Source organism: Somniosus microcephalus, chromosome 2 (genome assembly GCF_052327205.1).
Source record: "Somniosus microcephalus isolate GS21.2 chromosome 2, FLI_Smic_1.0, whole genome shotgun sequence".
Taxonomy (NCBI): domain Eukaryota; kingdom Metazoa; phylum Chordata; class Chondrichthyes; order Squaliformes; family Somniosidae; genus Somniosus; species Somniosus microcephalus.
In genome coordinates, this window is record NC_140988.1 from 110,296,117 (window position 1) to 110,321,558 (window position 25,442).

The window sequence follows — 25,442 nt, forward strand, 5'->3', positions numbered from 1 at the left end:
TCCAGTATTTTCTGTTTATATTTCAGATTTACAGCATCTGCATTATTTTGCCTTTGTATCGGATGTTAATCTACCAAAGTACTCCATTCCATTGATAAATGATATTTCACACTGAAAATTTTTAACAATTATGATGTCACTATTATCAGTGTAAATGGCCAGGATGTGTATTCTATCTGGAATAGCAAGTGCCAACAAGTCATCAGTGTTGGGTGGAAGAGGGAGTAGGGTTTAAAGTATCAATCTCTGTTGGAGCTCAAAAGTATAAACTATTTAACTATGAAGTTAACTCACTACATAGCACTAAGTACAGGTGTTCTTTCACAAAGGTAAAGAGATCTATAACTTGATGCAAATCGGTTATAATGCAACAGTCTCTCATGAGTGAAAATGCCCTTGTCTTGATTCCGCATTTAGTTATTTACAACACTGCATGGTCCTTGGCGACAAGAGGGGAGATTGTTCATGTAGAATATAGAGGGAAAAGACAGACGTTATCCAAGTGCTGCACAAAGGAAAGGTAAAGGTTGTTTCACAGGAAGAAATGCAGACCATAAATACATGCAGGCCAACAGGGATGAGACAGCTTGTTCTTTAATTGTGTGAAAGGAATCTCTGATTCATTATCTACAGCAGGGGATATATTCCATTATGGCTAGCCATATACTCTCAAGATTTCATGCTGTTCTGTTCTTTGCAGGAAAACGGTCAGTATTGAGCAGGCAACAGTGTATACGAACAGATGCCAAGTCATGTCATCAGAATCATACTTTATCAGAGCATCATAGTAGAGGTCATTCAATTCGATTCAATTTTTATTTGTCATATATGCAGCAGACGTGTGTACTGCACAATGAAATGTTGATTTTTACGAGTCCTCCCAACATTGGAATAAATATGGCATAACAATGATAAAAATACTAATAGAAATACTAATAGAAAGACAGTAATAATAAATAAAACAACAGTAATAAATAATAATAAATTAATCGTTCATGAGTCTTATGGCCTGGGGGTAGAAGCTGTTTCGAAACCTGTTGGTATGAGACCGTATGCTTCGGTATCTCTTACCGGACGGGAGCAGGGCAAAGAGGTTGTGGCTGGGGTGACTCGCGTCTTTAATGATTCTCAGAGCCTTCCCCCGGCACCTCTCGGGGTAGATATCCTGCACAGCAGGTAGTTTAATTCCTATAGTGTGTTGTGCAGCTTTCACTACCATCTGTAGAGCCTTGCGGTCTGTGGCGGTGCAGTTGCCATACCAGGTAGTGATGCAGCCGGACAGGATACTCTCGATGGTGCACTGGTAGAAGTTGGTGAGAATCTGGGGGGCCATTCCAAATTTCTTCAGTCTCCTGAGGAAGAACAGGTGTTGGCATGCCTTCTTGGTTACAACGTCGATGTGATGGGACCACGTTAAGTCCTCCGTAATGAATACACCCAGGAATTTGAAGCTGCTGACCCTCTCCACCTCAGCCCCTTCGATGTAGATTGGGGTGTGTCCCTCCCCCTGCCGCTTCCTGTAATCCACGATCATCTCGTTTGTTTTGCTGATGTTGAGGGAGAGGTTGTTGTACTTGCACCATTCTCCTAGGGCTCTTACCTCCTCCCTGTAGCCTGTCTCGTCGCCATCTGTGATCAGGCCTACAACAGTAGTGTCATCAGCAAACTTGATGATGGAGTTGAAGTTGTGCATGGCCACGCAATCGTGAGTAAACAGGAAGTACAGGAGGGGGCTGAGCACACAACCCTGGGGAGCTCCCATGTTCAGGATCAGTGTGGAGGAGGTGTTTCTGCCTATTTTCACCACCTGGGGTCTTCCCGTCAGGAAGTCCAGGATCCAGTTGCATAGGGAGGTGTTAAGTCCTAGCTCACTGAGCTTGTTGACAAGCTTGGAGGGGGTAATGGTATTGAATGCTGAACTATAATCAATGAACAACATTCTCACATAGGTGTTCCTCTTATCCAGGTGTGATAAGGCAGTGTGCAGTACAGTGGCGATGGCATCATCCCTAGATCTGTTTGGGCGGTAGGCAAATTGGAGTGGGTCCAGTGTGTAAGGTAGTAACGAGTTGATGTGGGTTTTGACCAGCCTCTCAAAGCACTTCATGATGACAGAAGTGAGTGCTATGGGGCGGTAGTCGTTTAAACAGGTTACTTTTGTTTTTTTGGGGACTGGAATAACCGATGTCAGCTGGAAGCAGGTGGGGACTACAGACTGGTACAGTGAACGGTTGAATATATCCGTAAATACGGCTGCCAGCTGGTCAGCGCATGCTCTAAGGACACGCCCAGGGATTCCATCTGGACCGGGTGCTTTGTGGGTGTTCACTCTCTTAAAAGTCTTGCTCACGTCAGCCGCGGAGATTGAGAAGACCCGGTCGTCCTGAGCTGCGGGCGCCCTTGCAACAGGCCAGTTGTTGTTGGCCTCAAACCGGGCGTAAAAAGTGTTAAACTCATCCGGGAGAGAGGCATTGCTGGGCATTGAATGGGAGGCAATACATGATGTGGACTCTTAGGTCCCGATTTTCCCGGAGCCGTTGGGCGGAGTTTCAGGCGGGCGGGGGCTGAAAATCACAGAAATGGGGGGGTCGTGCCCCCCCCCGCCCGATTCCCCGCTCCGCCCGACTTTCGCCCCGGTGTTTCAGCACGACCCCATTCAGTCCCGCCCGCAGCCAGTGGGACTGGTCGGCGGGAGCCTAATGATCAATAATTGGCAGCTGTAATCCGATTTTAAGGGGCCCTTGCAATTTTCAGCTGTTCCCCACGTAAAGCACGCCTGGTGGGAACACCGCTGATGAAACCTGGCGTGAGCAATGTTGGCTTGCTTACTTCCAGCTGCAGGTCAATCAGGAATGAAGAGATTTAATCAGACAGCATTGGTAGGCTGCAGGACCTTGTTGCTCCAGGCTTGGGGCAACTTGTTGAAGGCTTAGGCACAGCTGTGGAAGGTTGGAGCCTCACACACTTCTCCAGTGTGAGCTCCTGGGAAGCCCCTCTCACCACCCTAACTCAGCGCTTCCTCAACGGAGGCATCTGCCAGAAGCATGGGAGGCCTTTTGTTCCTTCCCTTCCTGGCATTATAGGATCGCCAACAGCAGAGGAGGCTGGAGCAGATCCAGCAACAACAGCAGCTCCAGCAACAGCAGCAGCAGCAGGAGCGACAGGCTGCTGCTCACCCACCTGAGGCAGCACAGGCCAGAAGGGGCCAGCGCATGGAAGGCCGTTGGCGCAGGAGATACCCCCCCACACAGGCTGAGCTACCTCAACATGACTGAGCAGCAGTGCCAAAGGCGGCTCCGACTTTGGCGAGAGGTAGTGACTGACATCTGCGCAATGCTCCAGCAAGACCTGGAGCCCAGAGCACCAGGTCGACACTCCTTACCAGTGGCCATCAAAGTCACCACCGCACTCAACTTTTATGCCTCAGGCTCCTTCCAGGGATCAGCAGCAGACATCAGCGGCATCTCCCAGGTGGCCACACACACTTGCATCAAACAGGTCACCGAAGCCCTCTTTGCCCTCGCGCACAATCACATCCATTTCACCAGGGATCGTGCAAGTGTGAGGGCGCGAGCGCTTGGATTAGCTCAGCTGGCAGACTCTCCAAGGGTGCAGGGCGTCATTGACTGCACACATGTGGCCCTTAGGGCACCCCACCGCAATCCAGGAGCTTTTGTCAACCGCAAGGGCTTCCACTCCCTTAACGTTCAGCTGGTGTGTGACCACAAGAAGGTGATTTTGCATGTTTGTGCCAAGTACCCTGGCAGCTGCCATGACTCCTTCATACTGCGCCAGTCTACTGTGCCTCCGCTATTCAGTCCGCCAAACAAACTTCAGGGATGGCTACTTGGAGACAAGGGATATCCCCTGCGCTCTTGGCTAATGACGCCGTTGAGACCAGCCAACGAAGCTGAGGAGCGCTACAACTCCAGCCACATTTCCACCAGATGCATTATTGAGCAAGCCATCGGATTGCTGAAGATCTGCTTCAGATGCCTCGATAGATCAGGTGGAGCCCTACAGTACTCAGCAGCCAGGGTCTCCAAAATCGTCGTGTTATGCTGTGTGCTTCACAACATGACACAGCGTCGTGGCTTGCTGATTCCGCAGGACAAAGAGGCGCCTCACAGAGCCGCCTCGGATGAGGATGATGCTGAGGAGGAGGAGGAGGAGGACAGAAACGAGCATCCAGCAGAGGCCCGTCAACCAGCGGCACCAGTGCGCAAGAACTTTGCTGGGCGGAATGCAAGGAACGCACTCATCCTGGGCAGGTTTGTGTAGCCTGGTACATCAAACACTGCAGCCTCACTGCTTCTTAACTGACCATGGACAGTGGCCCATGCCTGCGCATTTCTACCTATTTGAACAGCTTGCTGACATCTGCAAGTTATCCTAAGGCCTCAATGTGATATCCCCATTCGCCAAATGACAGACGCCATAACTGCAGCAGTTGCCACCATATTTTTAATGCACAGGAAACTGATGGCATTAAAACTATTTACAAGACTTTTCACCCAAGTGACTACCCTTGTGATTAGTGGTGCTTTATTTTTCTCTTACGCGTGCTCCTACGTAGTGGTACCCCTGTGGCTTCAGCAGATGTGGAGGCCCCTTGCTTACTTTCCAGCTGCTCCTGTCTCGACACCTTTGGCGGGCGTCCTCTGGGGTGGCGAGCCTGTGAGGGCTTGCCAGCAGTCTGCTGCTCCTGCGGCTGTGCAGGGCTTGAGACTCCTATCTCACTTGGGTGTGGACTCCGGCGGGGCTCTGACCGAGGGCTCTGAAGTGGCATGGAAGTGTGAGCGTGTGGAGAGGAGCCCCCACTTCCTTGAGGTGTGCCAACAACCTCCCTCTCGTGGGTCAGCTCCCCCTCAGCGCCTGCAAGTGGCTGGAGAGCACCTTGCTGCACATCAGGGGGGCCATGGAGACCCATCTCTGCACTGGAAGTCCTGCTCAGAGGGACTTCCATGAAGGTCTGGTTTCGGTGCTCAATAAATGCCCATCGCTCCTCGAGATGTCATTCTATTCTGAGCACTCACCATGTTTTTGATACCCTGGCGACTAAGCTCCTCCATGGCTGTAGCCCTCTTCTCCTCGGCCACAGCCCTCCTCTCCTCGGCTGCAGCCCTCCTCTCCTCGGCGGTAGCCTGCCTTACCACGGAGGTAGCCATCCTTTCCGTGGTGATGCTTTCATGCGCCAATGACTCCAATAAGGCTCTGCTCATGCTCGCCATGGACTCCATTCGCTCCACACTCGCAGCGACCCTGGAGACAAAACCTGCCAGAGACTCCTGCATCTGTGCATGGATATCCATCACCACCTCTCTTGCGGATGGACCCAGAGGCATAGGGTCGGCATGCAGCTGAGATGAGCTGGCAGAGGCCTGCGCCCTCCGACGAGGACTCTCCACTACTGTCCCTGTCTCCACAATCTGCTGATGCTCACTTGTGAGCTGTGAAACACCAGGTGACAACACTACTCTATGTCCCGAAGGCCCCGCCGAGGTGTGAGTGTCTGCGCTGGTGCTGGGTGCGCTTACTTCTGCTGACGCTGCGCCCTCAGAGGCTGGAGCTTCCTCTGAGGAGCCTGGCTGCAAAGCCTCTTCCTCCTCGGCAGTGGCGACGGGGGCTCCGGATGGTCCTGTGGGGGAGTAAAGGAAAGAGTTAGAGTTGTGATGCCAAGGCTACTTGCACATTGGATTTGGCAGATGCTCATAAGTCCAAATGATGTAGCTTCAGAATCATAACAGCGACTCATGCTATGTCAATGAGAGAAATGGGAAACTATTCTCTCACCAGCTTGCGGGCTTGCTCCTGTCTCTCCTGACCCAGCTTCCGCAGCCACGTCAGCCCCAGCAATCTCCATCACTGCTTCCTCCCAGGGGGTCAGGTGGGCGATTGAGGGTGGTCCTCCTCCAGTCCTCGCTCGCTCTCTCCTATTGTGAGCTCTCTTTTCCTGCAATGAGGGAGACAAGTGGAGTTTGAGTGAGAGTGCAGGAGTGAGTGTAGAGATTGCATAGCATAGATACTTAGAAGGAGACAAAGATGGTGTGAGGCTGCAAGACCAAGGGCCCTCCCTGTGTGTTGTCAGTTGTGTTCCAAGCATCAGAGTGAGAGGCAGTGTGAGGGCTGCATGGTGGAATAGTTATGTGAATGTGAGCATAGAGAGAGAGGGAATGGGTAAGGGTGCATGGATGTCACTGTGAAGTGGGATGTGGAGGAAGTGATTGCTGAAGCTGAGTGCTGTTGGGGAAAGGCAATGGGGATCAGGTTGAGGGTGATGGAATCTTCATACTTTTCCTGTACGGTCAAGATCATGGAAGTGCTTCCTGCACTGCATCCAGGTCCGACAGGTGACTCCCTGAGAGTTGACCTCTGCAGCCACCTCCATCCATGCAGCCCTGGTTTTTTTGGGAGACCTCTTCCTCCCTGAGCTAGGGAAGAGGTCCTCCCTGTGGGCCCTAACCCCATCCACCAATGTCTGCAATGAGGTCTCATCAAATTTGGCGGCAGCTCGGCCTCTGCCGCTGGCAGCAGCTGGTGCAGGCTCCTGTGCCATTCTGTCCGACTGGTTGGGAAGCCTGCAGAGGTTGAGAAGCTTGCTGGAGACTTTAAAAGCACCACGAATGATGACATCATAATGTGTGGCTTTCTGACTGGAATTGGACACTTAGCAAGGGTGCCCACACGCTGGAAATTAATTGGCCAATTGAGGGAAAATTGCGTGCAGCTGGCTGACCCATTTAGATTCGGGTCGGAACCCGACATTCGGGGAACCCGACAATTCCCCGCACCTTCGGGAAAATCGCGGACTTAATGTTCAGAATTTGTGCTTTGCCAATTGCGTGGCTTCTTTGGTAATAATTGTCATTTGAATCATTCTCAAAGTAATGTTTCGCCTCATTCAGTCATAGCACTATACTATAAAGTGACTTTTGTTTACAGAATGACAGGAAGACCCCTTGTGTCAACACTGCAGTCTCCACCTCAGCCCTGAACTGACTCTGTAGGTCACTAATGTATGAACGCTTTACATGTTGGTTTGTGTTATGTATTGTGTGTTCTATTGTGTGTTCTCCTCCCACCTGTGGTGGCGCTGGCACAGGAGATAAATGGTTGGATGTTCTCTGTTAGGTTTTAGCTCTCTTTGTTCGGAACTTTCCAGAACTTCCTTTCCTTCCAATAAAGCACTTCATGTTTGAATCTCTGAGTTCTGAGCCCTAAATTGTGTCTAGGTAGAAAGGTACCGACACAACAAGCCTTAGTCGAGAATGGAGTCCTGGAGCCTGTGAGCGTGAGCAAATGGGCCACACCCATTGTTCCTGTCCTGAAAAAGGATGGATCTGTTCGAATCTGCGGGGATTTTAAAGTGACTATTAACCCGGTGCTGTCTGTGGAACAGTACCCTCTTCCCCTCATTGATGATCTTTTTACGGGCCTGGCCGGAGGGCAAAAGTTCAGCAAAATAGACTTATGCCAGGCTTATCTACAAATGCATGTCGATGACAAATCAAAGGAGCTGCTGACAATTGTGACACACAAGGGGCTATACAGGTACTGCCGCCTTCCGTTTGGAATTACGTCGGCCCCTGCTCTATTCCAAAGGGCAATGGATCAGATTTTGAGTGGACTGCCAGGAGTCCAGTGCTACCTGGACGACATCCTTGTCACTGGGGCAAATGAGGAGGATCATCTTCTGAACTTGGATGCGACACTACAACGACTGAAAGAGTACGGACTCAGAGTTCATAAAGACAAATGTGAATTCTTTCAGTCTTCAGTTGAGTACCTGGGGCATGTGATTGACGCTACTGGCCTGCATAAGGCGCCGCCAAAGGTCAAGGCGATCGTGGCGGCCCCAGCACCCCAGAATGTGAGCCAGTTACGTTCATTTCTGGGGCTACTTAACTACTATGGGAAGTTTATTCCAGACTTAGCAACATTGCTGAAGCATCAGTTGCTATGTCAAGGCAAAACATGGAAATGGACTGAACTGTGCAACGAAGCTTTCGCCCAAGCAAAGAAAGCATTGCTGAATTCGGAGGTCCTGACACACTTCGACCCAAAGCTACCCGTGCAGCTAGCATGTGATGCATCACCATATGGTGTGGGAGCAGTCATATCCCACATCATGCCTTCGCGTGAAGAGAAACCTATCGCCTTCGCATCACGCACCTTGAACAATGCCGAGAGTAACTATGCGCAGATCGAGCGCGAGGCCTTGGGAATCGTTTTTGGAATTCGAAAATTTCATCAGTACCTGTTTGGGAGAAGGTTCACACTCCTGACGGACCACCGTCCATTGACTTCAATCTTCGGGCCCCACACCGGAATTCCGTCTCTCGCTGCAAGCAGGATGCAAAGGTGGGCTTTTCTGTTGTCAGGACACACATACGACATCAAATATCGCAAATCCGACTTGCACGGCAACGCAGACGGTCTCTCGAGGCTACCCTTGCCTGTTACTCCCCCAGAGCCTCGTCAGATAGACATCTTCTACTTTAGACAAGTGGAGGGAGCACCTGTCACTGCAGTTCAGGTGCGAAGGTACACCCGCAACGATCCAGTCCTGTCTGAGGTAATGGACGATGTCATTCGAGGGAGAGCGATAGGAGATTCTCCTAGTTTGAAACCTTACGTTTCAAAACGAAATGAGCTCTCCGTCCAGGCAGGTTGTCTTCTTTGGGGACGCCGTGTCATCATTCCGCCACCTCTGAGGGAACCTATACTGCAACAACTTCATACAGGCCACAGTGGGATGGTTCGGATGAAGGAAATGGCAAGAAGCTACTTCTGGTGGCCAGGTCTCGATGGGAATATTGAGGAGAAAGCCAAAACATGTTCCCCATGTCAAAGGGTCCGGAATGTTCCACAGCTGGCAACCCTACACCCCTGGGATTGGCCTGCAGAAGTGTGGCAGCGAGTACATGTGGACTTCGCTGGTCCTTTCGAAGGGAAGATGTTTATGGTGGTTGTGGACGCTCGTAGCAAGTGGCCGGAGGTCGCTGTGATGAGGTCTACCACAGCAGAGAAAACAATTGAGAAACTTGGTGAGATGTTCAGCCGTTATGGCTCACCAGAACAACTTGTAAGTGACAACGGTCCACAATTTGTATCACAGGAGTTTGCAACCTTCCTGCATGTGAATGGTGTCCAACACATCAGGTCTGCGCCCTATCATCCCTCTACTAACGGCCAGGCAGAAAGGTTTGTGCAAACTTTGAAGCACGCCTTGAAGGCATCGCAAGGTCAGGGCTCAATCCACCAACGTCTGAACAGCTTCCTGTTGTCCTACAGGAACGAGCCGCATGCCACAACCAAAACTTCCCCCACTTCACTCATGATGAAGAGGCAGTTGCGGACAAGTTTTGACTTACTCAAACCTCCAAGGGCAGAACAGGTTGTCCATTGTCAACAACAAGCTCAAGTTGAAAAGAGAGAGAAAAGAGCCAAGGAGAGACGGTTTCATCCGGGAGAGCACGTCCTAGCTCGAAACTACAACACTGGACCGAAATGGGTTCCTGCTACGGTGATCGCGCAGACGGGCCCTGTGTCTTACACGGTTGAGACTGCTGAGGACGTCGTCTGGAGAAGACACACGGATCAACTGTTGCTAGGAGCAGAGACAGCCACAGAGGCTCCAACGGCTGGTTGGCCTGAACTGTTTCCGGATGATACCACAAACCAGCATCCTTTGCCACAGTGCTCTTCTCCAACACAGGAAGTCAAAGAGACGGTTCCACCTGTGCAAACTCCTGACTTTCAACTGACACAGGCACCTTCTCCATCCAGGCCTGTGTCAATGCCTACTGCTGTGGAAGCCAGCGATGACCGCCGGTATCCTGTCAGAGAGCGGCGGCCTCCAAGACGCTTGGATCTGTAGGCTTAGTGACTTACCCACAAGACTGGGGCAGAATAAACCCCAGGGTAAAGTCAGGGTTTGAGGCAGTCTACCTCTACCCTAGGTTCGTTGAGTGCATTGAAAGTAACTTACCTGTTGAGGAATAATGTGGACCTTCCATTTAAGAGGGGAGGAAATTTTATGTATTGTGTGTTCTCCTCCCACCTGTGGTGGCGCTGTCACAGGAGATAAATGGTTGGGTGTTCTCTCGGTTAAGTTAAGCTCTCTTTGTTCGGAACTTTCCAGAACTTCCTTTCCTTCCAATAAAGCACTTCATGTTTGAATCTCTGAGTTCTGAGTCCTAAATTGTGTCTAGGTAGAAAGGTACCGACACAACAGTTTGTAAATCCAGAGATAGGAAATTCAGAAGAATGCTTTACGTATTTGTATGTTCGTACCATTTCAGGGTATATATTACCTAATTTCAGGGTATATATTACCTAATTTCAGGGTATATATTATCTAAGCAACTCAAAGCGCTCACACATGTTCAAGACACAAATTTCGGAGGGTGGTCGTGAGCTCCCAGAGGTTGCACAGGATGAATCACTGATCATAAGTGAGGAAGGGTTAGATGTGATGGGTGCGGAAAGAGCAATTTCCTGTTGAGTGGAGCTCAAGCAAGGCCAAGGACTCTACCCTCAAGGGGGATTACTGTATGAGCTGAACAAGCCTCTTGTTTCAGTGCACGAGAAGTACAAGCTGCAGTGCGTCTGGAGAACATTTTGCTACTCCAGTGCAGCAAAAGTTGTCTGCTCTGCTGTATACCATTCAACAACTTGCAATTATGTAGCACCTTTAACGTAAGAAACCTTCCAAGGTGCTTCACAAATGGAAATGGATGCCAAGCTTTGAGGAAGAAACTAGGAGGGCAAAGTCAACATGGATTCATGGACAACTGGGAGGCCAGTAAGGAGAATATTGGAATAATTTCAGTTTGGAGATGACATAAGGAAGCAGAAGGGCTGAAGTAGGGGCAAGAATAGATGGGGAACTGGGGGTGGGGGTAGTGGGGGAGGAGGTTGGAAGCAGGGGAAGAGAAAGTGAGGTAGTGGCAGAGGGAGATACACAGATGGTCTGAATTTGAGAAATTCCTGAGATCTTCACAGTTGACATTGGAACTGGGGGTGACGGGGCTGAAAATAGGTATTTGAGGAGGCGATTAGCTATGGAGAAAAGAAGGAATTTTGGATTGCTCCTCCTGGTCCCCAAAAAATCATTGGCAAAGCTTTTCTTATTATTGCGATAGCAAAATACTGCGGATGCTGGAAATCCGAAATAACAACAGAAAACGCAGGCCAGGCAGCATCCGTGGAGAGAGAAACAGTTAACGTTTCAGCTCGATGACCCTTCGTCAGAACTGGAAAAAAGCAGGAAATGGAAAGTGAGTTTAGGGGCTGGGAAAAGGCGGGGGGGGGAGCGGATGAAAGAACAAAAGGGAAGGTCAGTGATTGAATAGAAAGCAGGAGAGATTAAGAGACATTGAGAGACATTAAGAGATATTCAAGGCAAGAGGAGGTGGTAATGGGACAGGTTAAGGAACAAAGGATGGCTCTAGATGAGGTGTGAATTGTGCTGGCAGAATGAAGGACAGCTGTCATGTGGGAGGGGAAAAAAAGGGGCCAAACAAAAAGTGTGGATTAAAAAAATATATATATATAATATGATAGGGGCCAAGGTTATGATCTGAAATTGTTGAACTCTATGTTGAGTCCAGAGGGCTGTAGAGTGCCGAATCGAAAGATGAGGTGCTGTTCCTTGAGCTTACGCTGAGCTTCCGTGGAACAATGCAAGAGGCCGAGGACGGTGAGGTCTGAGTGGAAATGGAGCGGTGAATTAAAGTGACAGGCCACCGGGAGCTCGGGGTCCCCCTTACGGACTGAACGGAGGTGTTCCGCAAAGCGGTCACCCAATCTGCGTTTGGTCGCCCCAGTGTAGAGGAGACCACATCGTGAGCAGAGAATACAGTATACTAAACTGCAAGAAGTACATGTAAATCGCTGTTTCACCTGGAAGGGGTGTTTGGGACCCTGGACAGTGGGAAGGGGGGAGGTATAAGGGCATATGTTGCATCTCCTACGCTTGCACGGGAAGGTGCCGGGTGAAGGGGAAGGGGTGCTGGGGTTGGTAGAGGAGTGGACTAGGGTGTCGCAGAGGGAGCGGTCCCTACAGAATGCTGAAAGGGGAGGTAAGGGGAAGATGCATTTGGTGGTGGGATCACGCTGGAGGTGGCGGAAATGGCAGAGGATGATCCGTTGAATGTGGAGGCTGGTGGGGTGAAAGGTGAGGACAAGGGGAACTCTATCGTGGTTCTGGGAGGGAGGGGCAGGGCTGAGTGCAGAAGTGCGGGAGATAGAACGGACACGGTCAAGGGCCATGTCAACCACAGTAGAGGGGAATCCTCGGTTGAGGAAAAAGGAAGACATGTCAGAAGCACTGGTATGGAAGGTGGCATCGTCAGAGCAGATGCGGCGGAGACGGAGAAACTGGGAGAATGGAATAGAGTCCCTACAGGAGGCAGGGTGGGAGGAAGTGTAGTCCAGGTAGCTGTGGAAGTCAGTGGGCTTGTAGTGAATGTTTGTCATTAACCTATCCCCTTATTATTTTCTGAGCGGCCTGCAGCAGTCACTTTAAGGACTGTGGTTCAGCCATTTAACACTCAGTTCCACAGAGTGGAAGGTATATCCCCCACCCCCACTCTAAAATCGCAGTGGACTGGACGTCAGCAGGAAGGGGGCAGTAAGTGCCAGGCCATGATTTTTGACCTGCTACTGCTCCATTCCCACCCAAAAATTGCGCCCAGTAACTGCAAGTTCATAGATAGCATAAAGACATGCACAAGTGTGGGATTCAGAGATCTTTGAATTGCATTGGTGTATGCCTCCACAGGCCAGTGGGTGAACTGAAGACAGTATCTTCATCAGTGGCGTATGTACTGAATCGCAGGAACAGTTGGCTGTCAGGCCACCACCACTCCTTTGCCAGCATATACCAATTGAGAGATAAGGTATGGGAGAAGCTGCAGCAAGCATGTTGCCTTCCAAATTGATAATAGAACAGACTATATCTGGCGCTCGGGTAGAATCGTCTAGATCGCGATCACTTCACGGTAGATAGGCAGCATAAGGGACCTCTCAAAAATCTGTAACCTCTACTCTATCACTTGGGTATTGCAGTTCCCACCACTTAAACAAGCCATGTTTAAATTGGACAATTGTTTAAAACGGCCAAAAGGCGCTAACTATTTCACATACATTATAGTTAATTACAAAGTTGTCTTAAGAGCGCCATGTATTTTGGTAAAAACAGGTGTTTTACTCAGTAATTCACACCTTGTTAAGGTGCAATTCCCTTGTATACTTAATAACCTCTAACTGGTGTTGGGTTGCAGCTTGCACTATGCAGCACTGACTGCAGTAACAAAATGTTAAATTAGTAAACAACACCTCGTTAGTGTCCTATTACCTGGTACTGGGTAAAGGTGTACTTAATCCCCTTTAAGTGGTGTGGGGTTGCAGCTTCAATAGTGATTTGCTACAGTGTTATTCAGTAGTAATAGCAGTACCGCATTAAACTGTCCAGCATGTATAGCGGACAAATTGCCCACTATATAAGCAGTGGGGACTGTATATAGAAGTGGGGTAGCAGATACAGCACAGTGCTGTACTGCATGCAGCACAAGGGCTCAGCACAGCAATGCATCACAATAATGACATTCACACAGCACACATTCACTCTCACTAAAAAAACATTGTCAATACTATAAATATCACGTTTGTGAGTTATTATTGCTTTTAACATGCATCATTATTTTGTCATCGAACAACAGAGCAGGTGGTCACATTTATGTATTAGTGACTTCTGTATCTGTGTGTGCAATAAGAGCCATGTCTGGGTCTCAGTGGAAAATTCATTGAGAAGACACTTCAGATGTGAAGGCTCTGCCAATGCCTGGTTCTCTGCAGGAAGGTCAATTTTATCCTCATCTACTTCCTGAACCCTGTCCTGCTGCTGCTCATCCTCATCAAGCATGCATTTGTACTATTCAGTAGCATTATTCTATCACATGCAACATACTGTACCACTAAGTGGCTCATAATGCAAGGTGTCAGAAACATTGCTTTAATGGTCCTATGACATTTGTTCCTCTAGAATATGCGTCATTAGAGGCCTTTTACCTGATGGGAATGAGGCTTCTGTAAAAGGTGTCAACAGCTGAGCTTGAGTTGATAGCTTATGTCTCCAAGGAGCTTCCCACATGATCTATTTTCTATTTCGATGTGTGTTTTGTGAACACTGCCTGGAAAATAAACAGCTGCATACATAATTATCTGACTGTAGTTGCAAACTATCTGTATGTTAAGCAGGTATTGCAGTACTGTGTATGAACAGTGATTTGCATCCAATTAATGCTGCCTAATACTCTGGATCCACCATACATCAGAAAAAATGTTTGCTGGTACAGCTGCTGCTGCATGATACTAATGAACTCTGTGTATGCAGAAGTGTGCTGAACAGGAGCATAATTTAGCTCTGATTGTGTGATGAACTGATCTGTATAATTTCTCCAGCTGGTGTCTGAAGGACTGTTAGAAGTTTATGCAGTGATCACTTTTAACTTTTTTATTCATATATGGGATGTGGGCGTCGCTGGCAATGCCAGCATTTATTGCCCATCCCTAGTTGCCCTTGAGAAGGTGGTGGTGAGCCGCCGCCTTGAACTGCTGCAGTCCATGTAGTGAAGTTACTCCCACAGTGCTGTTAGGGATGGAGTTCCAGGATTTTGACCCATTGACGATGAAGGATCGGTGATCTACTTCTAAGTCAGGATGGTGTGTGACTTGGAGGGGAACTTGGAGGTGGTGGTGTTCCCAAGCGCCTGCTGCCCTTGTCTTTCTAGGTGGAAGAGGTCGCTGGTTTGGGAGGTGCTGCCGAAGAAGCCTTGGCGAGTTGCTGCAGTGCATCTTGTAGATGGTACACACTGCAGCCACGGTGTGCTGGTGGTGAAGGGACTGAATGTTTAAGGTGGTGGATGGGGTGCCAATCAAGTGGGCTGCTTTGTCCTGGATGGAGTCGAGCTTCTTGAGTGTTGTTGGAGCTGCACTCATCCAAGCAAGTGGAGAGTATTCCATCACACTTCTGACTTGTGCCTTGTAGATGGTGGAAAGGCTTTGGGGAGTCAGGAGGCGAGACACTTGCCGCAGAATACCTAGCCTCTGACCTGCTCTTGTTGCCACAGTATTTATGTGGCTGGTCCAGTTAAATTTCTGGTCAATGGTAACCCCCAGGATGTGATGGTGGGGGATTCGGCGATGGTAATACCATTGAATGTCAAGGGGAGGTGGTTAGACTCTCGCTTGTTGGAGATAGTCATTGCCTGGCACTTCTGTAGCGTGAATGTTACTTGCCACTTATCAGCCCAAGCCTGAACGTCGTCTAGGTCTTGTTGCATGCGGGCATGGACTGCTTCATTATTTGAGGAGTTGTGAATGGCGCTGAACACTGCAGTCATCAGCGAACATCCCTATTTCTGACCATATGATGAAGCAGCTGAAGATAGCTTGGCCTAGGACACTGCCCTAAGGAACTCCTGCAGCGATGTCCTGGGGCTGTGATGATTGACCTTCAACCACCGTAACCATCTTTCTTTGTGCTAGGTATGACTCCAGCCAGTGGAGCATTTCCCCCTCTCTTCCCCCCCCCCCCCCCCCCCCACCCCCGATTCCCATTGACTTCAGTTTTACTAGGGCTCCTTGATGCCACACTCGGCCAAATGCTGCCTTGATGTCGAGGGCAGTTACTATCACCTCACCTGGAATTCAGCTCCTTTGTTCATGTGTGGACCAAGGCTATAATGAGGTCCGGAGCTGAATGGTCTTGCCGGAACCCAAACTGGGCATCTGTGAGCAGGTTATTGGTGAGTAAGTGCCGCTTGATAGCACTGTCAATGACACCTTCCATCACTTTGCTGATGATTGAGAGTAGACTGATGGGGCAGTAATTGGCTAGGTTGGATTCGTCCTGCTTTTTGTGGACAGGACAAACCTGGACAGTTTTCCACATTGTCGGATAGATGCCAGTGTTGTAGCTGTACTGGAACAGCTTGGCTAGATGCACTGCTAGTTCTGGAGCACAAGTCTTCAGCACGATAGCTTGGATGTTGTCGCGGCCCATAGCCTTTGCTGTATCCAGTGCGCTCAGCTGTTTCTTCATAGCACGTGGAGTGAATTGAATTGGCTGAAGACTGGCTTCTGTGCTGGTGGGGACCTCGGGAGTAGGCCGATATGGATCACCCACTCGGCACTTCTGGCTGAAGATGGTTGTAAACATTTCTGCCTTGTCTTTTGCACTCACGTGCTGGGCTCTACCATCATTTGAGGATGGGGATATTCATGAAGCCTTCTCCTCTCATTAGTTGTTTAATGGTCCACCACCATTCACGACTGGATGTGGCAGGACTGCAGAGCTTTGATCTGATCCATCGCTTAGCCCTGTCTATAACATGCTGCTTCAGCTCTTTAGCATGCATGTAGTCCTGTGTTGCAGCTTCCCCAGGTTGGCACCTCATTTTTAGGTACATCTGGTGCTGCTCCTGGCATGCTCTTCTACACTCCAGATTAAACCAAGGTTGGTCCCTTGGCTTGATGGTAATGGTAGAGTGAGGGATATGCCGGGCCATGAGGTTGCAGATTGTGGTGGAATACAATTCTGCTGCTGTTGATGGCCCACAGTGCCTCGTGTATGCCCAGTTTTGAGCTGCTAGATCTGTTCTGAATCTATCCCACTTAGCATGGTGGTAGGTAGTGCCTCACAACATGATGGAGGGTGTCCTCAGTGTGAAGACGGGACTCTGTTCCTACAATGACTGTGTGGTGGTCACTGCTACCAATACTGTCATGGACAAATGCATCTGCGACAGGTAGATTGGTGAGGACGAGGTCAAGTAGGTTTTTCCCCTTGTGTTGGTTCTCTCACCACCTGTCGCAGGCCCAGACTGGCAGTTATGTCCTTCAGGACTCGGCCAGCTCGGTCAGTAGTGGTGCTCCCGAGCCACTCTTGGTGGTGGACATTGAAGTACCCCACCCAGAGTACATTCTGTCACCTTGCTACCCTCAGTGCTTCTTCCAAGTGGTGCTCAACATGGAGGAGTACTGATTCATCAGCTGAGGGAGGACGGTAGGTGGTAATCACCAGGAGGTTTCCTTGCCCATGTTTGACCTGAAGCCATGAGACTTCATGGTATCTGGAGTCAATTTTGAGGACTCCCAGGGCCACTCCTTCCCGACTGTATACCACTGTGCCACCACCCCTGGTGGGTCTGTCCTGCCGGTGGGACAGGACATCCACAGGGATGGTGATGGAGGAGTTTGGGACATTGGCTGAAAGGTATGATTCTGTGAGTATGACTATATTAGGCTGTTGCTTGACTGGTCTGTGGGACAGCTCTCCCAATTTTGGCGCAAGTCCACAGGTGTTGGTGAGGAGGACTTTGCAGGGTCGACTGGGGTAGGTGTGCTGTTGCCATGTCCGTAGCCAGTGCCAAGGTCGATGCCAGGTGGTCCGTCCAGTTTCGTTCCTTTTATTTTGTTTTTCATAGCTGTTTGGTATAACTGAGTGGCTTGCTAGGCCATTTCAGAGGGCAGTTAAGAGTCAGTCACATTGCTGTGGGTCTGGAGTCACATATAGGCCAGACCGAGTAAGGACGGCAGATTTCCTTCCCTAAAGGACATTAGTGAACCAGATGGGTTTTTATGACAATCCGATAGTTTCATGGTTACTATTACTAATACTTGTAATTATTCCAGATTTATTGATAACTTCCACTGATAGTGCCATCTGGATGTCGCTTCTTGGCTGCAGGTCTGGTTGTAGAGCTAGTGTATGTAAGAGATGGCATCCTTGCTGAAGTGCAGCCTTCTTAGACACTGGTGGTTACTGAGGTCATGGTAGCTGACATATACATGGTATTCTTGGAGCCTTGAGTAATACCGATTCTGTAAAGTATCCTGTGCCTTTGGATATGGTCATCTGCTGTTTCTGCTCCTCCTCTTCCAACATGTCCAGCAATATAGTTGATGTTGTACCCATGCTGCCTTCTTTTGCCATAAACTATATGCAGTTCCACAGACCATATGAACTCTGGGTTGAAATGAGAGTAATTAATACAATCCGAGAAATTATTAATTCTGTTGGAAATTTGTACATTTTCCTTTAATTGATGCTTAAAAAGCAGAATTATGCATTATTTTATGTTAGACTATTTGACGTTAGGAGCATGTACTAAAGCATGGTACTTTAACACAGTCATAAATTTATTCCTCCATAACGCTGATAAAATTAGGCCCACGAAACTTGTTCTTTAAAACCATGTTTCTGGCACTCTTCTCCAGCATTTGGTAATAGTTCAGAAACTATGGCCTAGAAATTTGGTTTTGGCGCAGCGAGGGCTTTAGCGCCGGAAGTTAGTGCCGGCGCTAAGTCCCCCTGCGCGCGCCAAAAATTCAGTAGCGCCGCGCCCAAACGGCTGCCGGCGCTACTGAGGGGTCTCAGCGCCTCAAAACTGGCGCCACGCGCCGCATTGCGGCGCTATTCCGGCGCTGCGGCGCCCGCTGCGGTGCGGCAGGCTCGGGAAGTGCAGGCCTCCTCCTTCCGTTAAGGAGGAGCTGCCTGCACCCGGCCGCGGCCCGCGATAATCTTTTTAAAAATGAGCCCGGCACCTCGGACAAGTGCCGGGCTTGCTTCTGTTCCGGGGGGGGGGGTGGGGGGCGGGGAAGTCCGGGGAGGGAGCTGCGGCCAGGCGGCCGGCGGGAAAGCGGCCGGCCGCCGCGGGGCCTTTAATGCGCCGGCGCAAAGTTCTGTAAGGCACCTCTGCCAGAACGTTGCTTGCGGCTGCCACGGGCGAGGCGGCCGCAACTCAATTTCCGAGTTCGGGCGGGTTACCATGGCAACCGGGACGCTGCGCACACCGATGACGTCATCGGTGCCGGCGCAGCGCTACCGGCCTAACGCCGATTTAGGGCCCCTGTCAATTTCTAAACTGGCCATAACTTCGGCGCTAGGCCCTCTAGCGCCTCAAAAGCGGCGCTAAGGCCAGTGAATTTCTAGGCCTATATGTTGTACAAATTTAAGGCATAGTTCTATAAATCAATTCTAGTGCAGCTGAGGTTGATTGCAATTGTGTGTGATACAGTGCAAAAACTCATTCTATTCATTAAAGGTGACAATGCAGATAAAGCGGTTTGATCATGTGACCTCTGATAATGCAATGTCTGTTGACATTTGCCTGCAGTTTGCAAATGTTATAGTAAAGGTTGGGTCCCCTGTAGTTGAGTGTCTTTGTTCATGGTTTTGTTCTAGCAGTTGTTACACAAGAAGTTTTGAGAACCAGAAAGCTGCCCACGAGCAGGTGAAGAAAGTGCACAGGTGCCAAACACAGGCATGAAGCTCCAAAGTAATGAGGTTCTGGAAATGAATTAGATAGAGTGGGAGACCTAGAGATGAGGCTTTCTTTCAGCACAGGGAGGATGCAACTAGGAGGAAGAATGTGTAGATCTATCTGGAATTCAGAAGGAATCAGAAAGTTGACATGACCACAACAGTTTTGATACAATCGGAAGGCAGGTAAGTGTGTAATAGAAAATGGGAGGTCAGAGGTGAAATGGAGACCTTTTTTGTTGTTGGATCCAGTCTGCATGTGTGTTAAAGGTATTGCCGTTAATTGTGTCAAGAACTGTTGAGGGGAAAAGAATTGTTTGGTATGGTGGGAGATGGTGAGTTGTGAATGGGGGGCGGGAGGGCGCAGGTGCAGCTTCAGGTGATGCAACTGAAGCTTCAGGTGATGCAACTGATGTGTGAGCAGTAGTTTGAGTTTTGGATCATTTAGAGTTTGTTATTGATCAAGGAGCATGTTCGAGATAATGTCAACAAATGGTTTTCAGTCAGAGAGAAGTTTTGATGGTGCTTTAACTGTGGGTAGTGTTTCTTCCCACATCCAACTGAACTGTTGCTGAAGTGTTTTCTAATACCAGAAACAGCAAGACCACAATGCTGATGCTGACTACCCACGATCTCCCGTGCCGCTGAAACCGCTCTATTGTGTGAGAGCAGAGAGGTCGTGCGTGAACAGACACGCTGTGGGAGCAGTGGCACGGAGTCGGAAAAGAGTGGGAAGGAACAAATTAGGGCGGTCACAGGTGAGCTTGAAATTCCTTCTCCTGGGTTGCTCATAGCAGTGTCCGAGAGATCAGTCCTCAATTCCGAGAGACTCGCTGATAATTTGAGAGGGTTGACATCCCTAGGGGTGACTCAATGGAAGTCGTCAAAATTATAAGGGTTTATAACAGGATAAACAGTAATAAATTGTTTGGGCTGGTCAGTGAGACTGAGAGGGACATTTAAGATAATCACAACAAGAATTTAGAAAAAGTTAGAAAAATTTCCTAACATGGGGTGGTTACATGTGTTATAGCAGAGCCCATAAGTATTTTTAAAAAGAAAATTAGATATTTGCTTGATGAAGTATATTAAAGGATATGCAGAAGCCACGTAGCCAGTTGGACTAGACTCGATGGCTTGGGGAGAGAAATACCGGGACAGAACTGATGGACTGCGTGGCATTTTTCTATGCTGTAACATTGTATGATTCTGAGGTTCTATTCACCCCGTGTGATGTGGTCAAAAGGCATAATGAAAATCAGATGTTGTCCTTAAACCATGCTGAGAAAATTATGGAATAGGTAATTTTAACACACATTTTCTGTGCTCATTTTTTTCCACTCCTCAAGTAGTGGAATTTCACCACCTTCACATCTATATTATCAAAGTAAAACACAGCTGTGGCATTTAATGATAATTAAGGCCAATTTTTGAGTTCTGGAAAAAACAGTGGGATTAGATAGGATATTGAGCCACTGATGACGAAGGAACAGCGAAATATGCTCAAGTAAGGATGATATGTTACTTGGAAGGAACCTTGGAAGTTATGAGGGGAGAAATTGGGTTGCTTTGCACCTCCCGGCAGCACTGTGCCTCCGGCGATGATGTAATCGGCGTGCGCAGTGCCCCACTCGCGCCCCGGCTGCAAACTTCGGTTGCGCCCCCCTGACCTACTGCCGGACAATGTGTCCGACAGGGTCAGGGTGGCGTATTTGCGGCCGCGGCGGTGCAAATTCGAGGGCAGGTGCCGGGTGGCCTTTTTTTTTGGGCCACCTGCCAGCACCTGCCCCCTTCCGCATTTTTATGTGGGGTATGGGCTGCAATCAGTCAGCCCGGCACTCCTTTTGAGTGCTGGGCTGTTTTCCCGGCACCCCGCTCCCCGGTGGTCCAGCAGGGCCCTGGTGCACACTGCACTAGGACCCTCCCCTTTTAATCAGGGGAGGGTGGCCTGCAATACTGCAGCGCTACGTGCCGACGCACGTGGCGCTGTTGCACATAGCACCATAATATTCAATGGTAGCGCCCCAGGAAGGAGAGGGAGCGCTTCCAGTAGCAGCCTGCTTGGGGCGCTACCACTGAATTTACGGCGCAGGGGTGATAACTTTTTCGGGGCGCTAAAAGTTGTGCCCTGGCGAAATTAGCACCCCAAAGGGGGCGCCACCGAATTTTTTCCCCATGGTGTCCTCTCACATTGATGCTGTTGTTCTTCTTAGTAGTAGAGGTCATAGGAGAGGTATGCATTTTGTTATTTTCTATGTTACAAAGAGTGCTATGAAATTAAGTTGAATTAAAGTAAGAATGAGTTTAAATGTCACTCTGGGGATAATTTTACCTCCACCACCTGGGTTGTAATCTGGCAGAGCAGATTGCCCTCTTGTTGTATAATTTGCCTAATTTTCATTGAAACCAGTTTACCGGCAGGTGGTGGAGGTGAAAATTACCCCCTCTGTTTGATCACTTATTGTTTGTAATATAAACCAGCCTGTTGATTTATATTTGACCTTGTCTCACCTAATGTATTAATTAGGCTTTCAACAATTGGATAAGGGCATGTGATAGCACATGCAAAATTACAGTATCCAGGTCATATAACAAGGGGTTTCATTGTTACAGCTCCTGGGTCACAGTAAATGACTAGCTATTGGGAAGTAAAGGTAAGCGCCTGATCGTAAGGGATGCAGGATCAATTTTCAGAAGAGAGACAGGTAACATTGGGCCCAAGAGAATATCAAGTATAGACCCAAAATTTGTAACCGTCAAAAATGTTTTATCTTAATTTAATGTCCATGAAAAACACTGGAGTTCCACATCCTTCTATCTTGTCGCTTTGTTACAGAATTTGAAACTCATGCAACTGAGGTCTTTGCCATGTAAATAAGCTTTGTGCTATTTGAGAAAGAAGAATTAACTCCATGGTGACACATTTGAGACAGGGTTTTGTGTATGTAATACATTTGTTTAGTACATAACGTTTCATCTCTTTCTCAGCGCAAAGGCTTTCCTTTCCCTCCTGTTTTTTAAAAAATTTTCCACGACATTGTGATATCATCTCTTTAGCTACCTCTTTTCAGCATCTTTACTTTAGAATTCTAAAACTGATGCTGTTGACTTTCTTTCACAGGTTATGACTTATGTGTAAAATATTCAGGATAAAGTTAATTACATTAATAATGCACAGTTAGTGAATGCCTCCTACTGAGAACTGGAGAGCCAGTCTTGCTTTTTCCTTAATCAGTTACAAATGTGAAACTAAAACACATTTTCATCTGTCTTTAAACTATAAAGAAGACACTTACTGTAGTATGTGCTAATATATCAGAGCCTGTGATATAATGACGTTTGTTTTGTTTTCCCTCATTGTGAAAATAGAGAGAACAATAGTAATGTGTTCTGTGCAGTAATCCAGTTTTATGTGGAATATTATTTTCATGTTTTTGGTAGTGGGAAATGCTACTATCACCGGTTATCTAATTTTTCCCAGTCTATTTTACTTCCAGAACATGTGCCTGCAGGTATAATCTCCATTACCACCAAGTGAAATTCTGCCTTCTTGGATTTACAGACTTTAATAGGAGTTGGCATTTTGGCCTCAGTGCAGAAATATTGATCATATCTTGTTGATGTTTGTTTGTGTAACACTTCTGTGAGGAATTAGGAGTGGAAATAAAAAATCAATTTCAATTGATAGGAAATCAAAATATAAATTAGCATCACAAAGCAGTTTCAACTGATTTCTTTGGCCTGTGAAAGCAGAAATAGGGGGCATATTGTATATCAATATTATAAATTGAAGGTATGATAACAGCCATTCCTGAAACAGCCATTCGTGTTTTCAGTTACCTCACTTGCACTGATTGTTACATTGGGCCAGAAATTCCAGGCCAGAAGCGTGAGTACGGTCGGGTTACTCACGCATCTGGCCGTTGGAAATGCCGGCGTTCAGCAGGAACAGCGCATGCGGGGAACGCCGGCATTTCCAGACCCGAGGTCTATTCACAGCGCGTGCGACTGCACAGGCAGCGCTTGCGCAGTGAACTTTGTAGATTTCACTGATGGATTCAGTGAGGGTAAGTCCCTAGAACTTACACGTGAAAAAAGCAAGTGTAAAGTTGTTCATTGGCTGGGGAAGGAGATATATTTTATGGAGGAGCTTATGAAATGCAATATTTAGGTTTGGGAAAGGGAGGGAAGTTATTTTAAGAAATTTTAAGTAAGTTTTAAACTTTAATTTTTTTTTTAAACGTGTTTTCAGAACGGTAGGTAGAAGGAGCAATTGTGGCTGTGTGAATGGAATGTGAGAATGAGTTATGTATGTATGTCCACATATATTCCTTTACGTATATGTATATGTTTTATATTCCTTTACTAATGTGTATGAATGTATGTTTTTAATTATGATTTTCTAATAAGTTACTTTCTCTGAAAGTCATAATTAAATAATACATTCATACACATAAGTAAAGGAATATATACATAACACGCAAAGGAATATATACAGACATACATACTTTCAGAAGCTCCACGATAATAAATATCTTCCTCCGCAGCCTCTGGAGCAACTGTACCCATGCTTTTTTCATGTGTAACTTGTAATGACTTGACCTCACTGAAAGCATTAATGAAAGCGGCGAATTATACTGCGCACGCGCTGCCTGTGCAGTCGCACGCGTTCTGCCTCTGAACCCCTTCGTTCAGAGGACAGGAAATGCCGGTTTTCCCCACATGCACTGTGCATGCTGAAAACCGGCATTTCATCCAGCCAGATGCGTAAGTACCCCGACCGTACTCGCGCATTTGGAAGGGAATTACTGGGCCAACATTTTACATGTCAATAAAATGAAAAATTTAACAATTGCACGACTTGCCCCCTCGCATCTGCGACTGAGGGTCCAAGGAGGTGCATTGCGCAAGAGGTCATCATCGTACGTATCCTCACACTGTTCCCTTTGGGGAACTGTATGAAGTGGTGGAAGGATTTATGGCCGTGATTAACGCTCATTCCGTGACCGTAACCATCTTGGAACCAGCCATTAGGGTGGTTAGTCCTATGGCGGGAGGGTTTTACGGGCTCCCACAACCCATCTGAGGGGGGGGGGGCCACCAACACCCACGGACGCAAGTATCCCGCTGGATGTCCACCCAGAATTTAAAGTTGGAACTCCGACTCCACTTGCCGAGACTGTCTGGAGTGGGGTTCAAAACCCTACTCCTTCTGGCCCAGCGGCAGGGATGCTTACTGCTACGCAAAAGGCCTACTCCGCACAAAAGGTGACACCCATACATTTCCTGCGCCTTTTCCCTCCCCGTGACTGGAGCCCTATGCTGCCATTTCACGTTGCTAATCGGATTGGGCCTTTGTCATAGCGGTAGGATCCCCGCCGCTGGGCCAGATCAGGGTAGGGTTTCGAACCCCGCTCCAGACAGTCCCGGCAAGTGGAGTCGGAGCTCCGGCTCTAAATTCTGGGTTGACATCCAGTGGGATATTTGCGTCCGTGGGTGTGGGTGGCCCCCCCTCCTTGTATAGCTTGTGGGAGCCCGTAAAACCCTCCCGCCATAGGACTAACCGCCCTAATGCCTGGTTCAAAGATGGTTACGGTCACGGAATGAGCGTTAATCATGGCCATAAATCCTTCCACCACTTCATACAGTTCCCCAAAGGGAACAGTGTGAAGACACGTATGACGACGACATTGCTAAATAAATAAATGGAATTAAAAAAATTCTTTTAGGGCTTTTAAAAGTCTTTAAATTGCTTTAATTCTGTTTAAAACTACTTCAGATTACTCAAAATAATGTAAACATTTTAAAAAGTTTATGAAAGTTACCAAAATCTTCAAAAAACTTCCAAAAACCTATTTAAACTGCTGCTTTGCATGTAAAAATGGTTAGCAGCTTGACAGAAACATTGGGGGCGTGTCCAGTGAAACTGAGACCTCAAGGGGCGTGTCTCACTTGCACTGCACGCTCCTGACTTCGCGCTGGCTGCACTCCTGGGCGGCGTGACGTCATACGCTGCCCGGGATTCTTCTTCTGGAAACACCAATTCCAGGCGTCCCTGGAGCTGATCGGCAGTAGCGCGGGGTAAGTGTAAATACGGGGCTTGCACGCG

The 25,442-nt window shown here is 48.3% G+C and overlaps 1 protein-coding gene across 6 annotated transcripts in view; it reads left to right on the forward strand.

The window, feature by feature from the left end:
* The window catches only part of ablim2 (actin binding LIM protein family, member 2), a 647,794-nt gene that overhangs the window by 209,234 nt on the left and 413,118 nt on the right, over positions 1-25,442 (forward strand). The gene's annotated exons all lie outside the window — the stretch shown is intronic.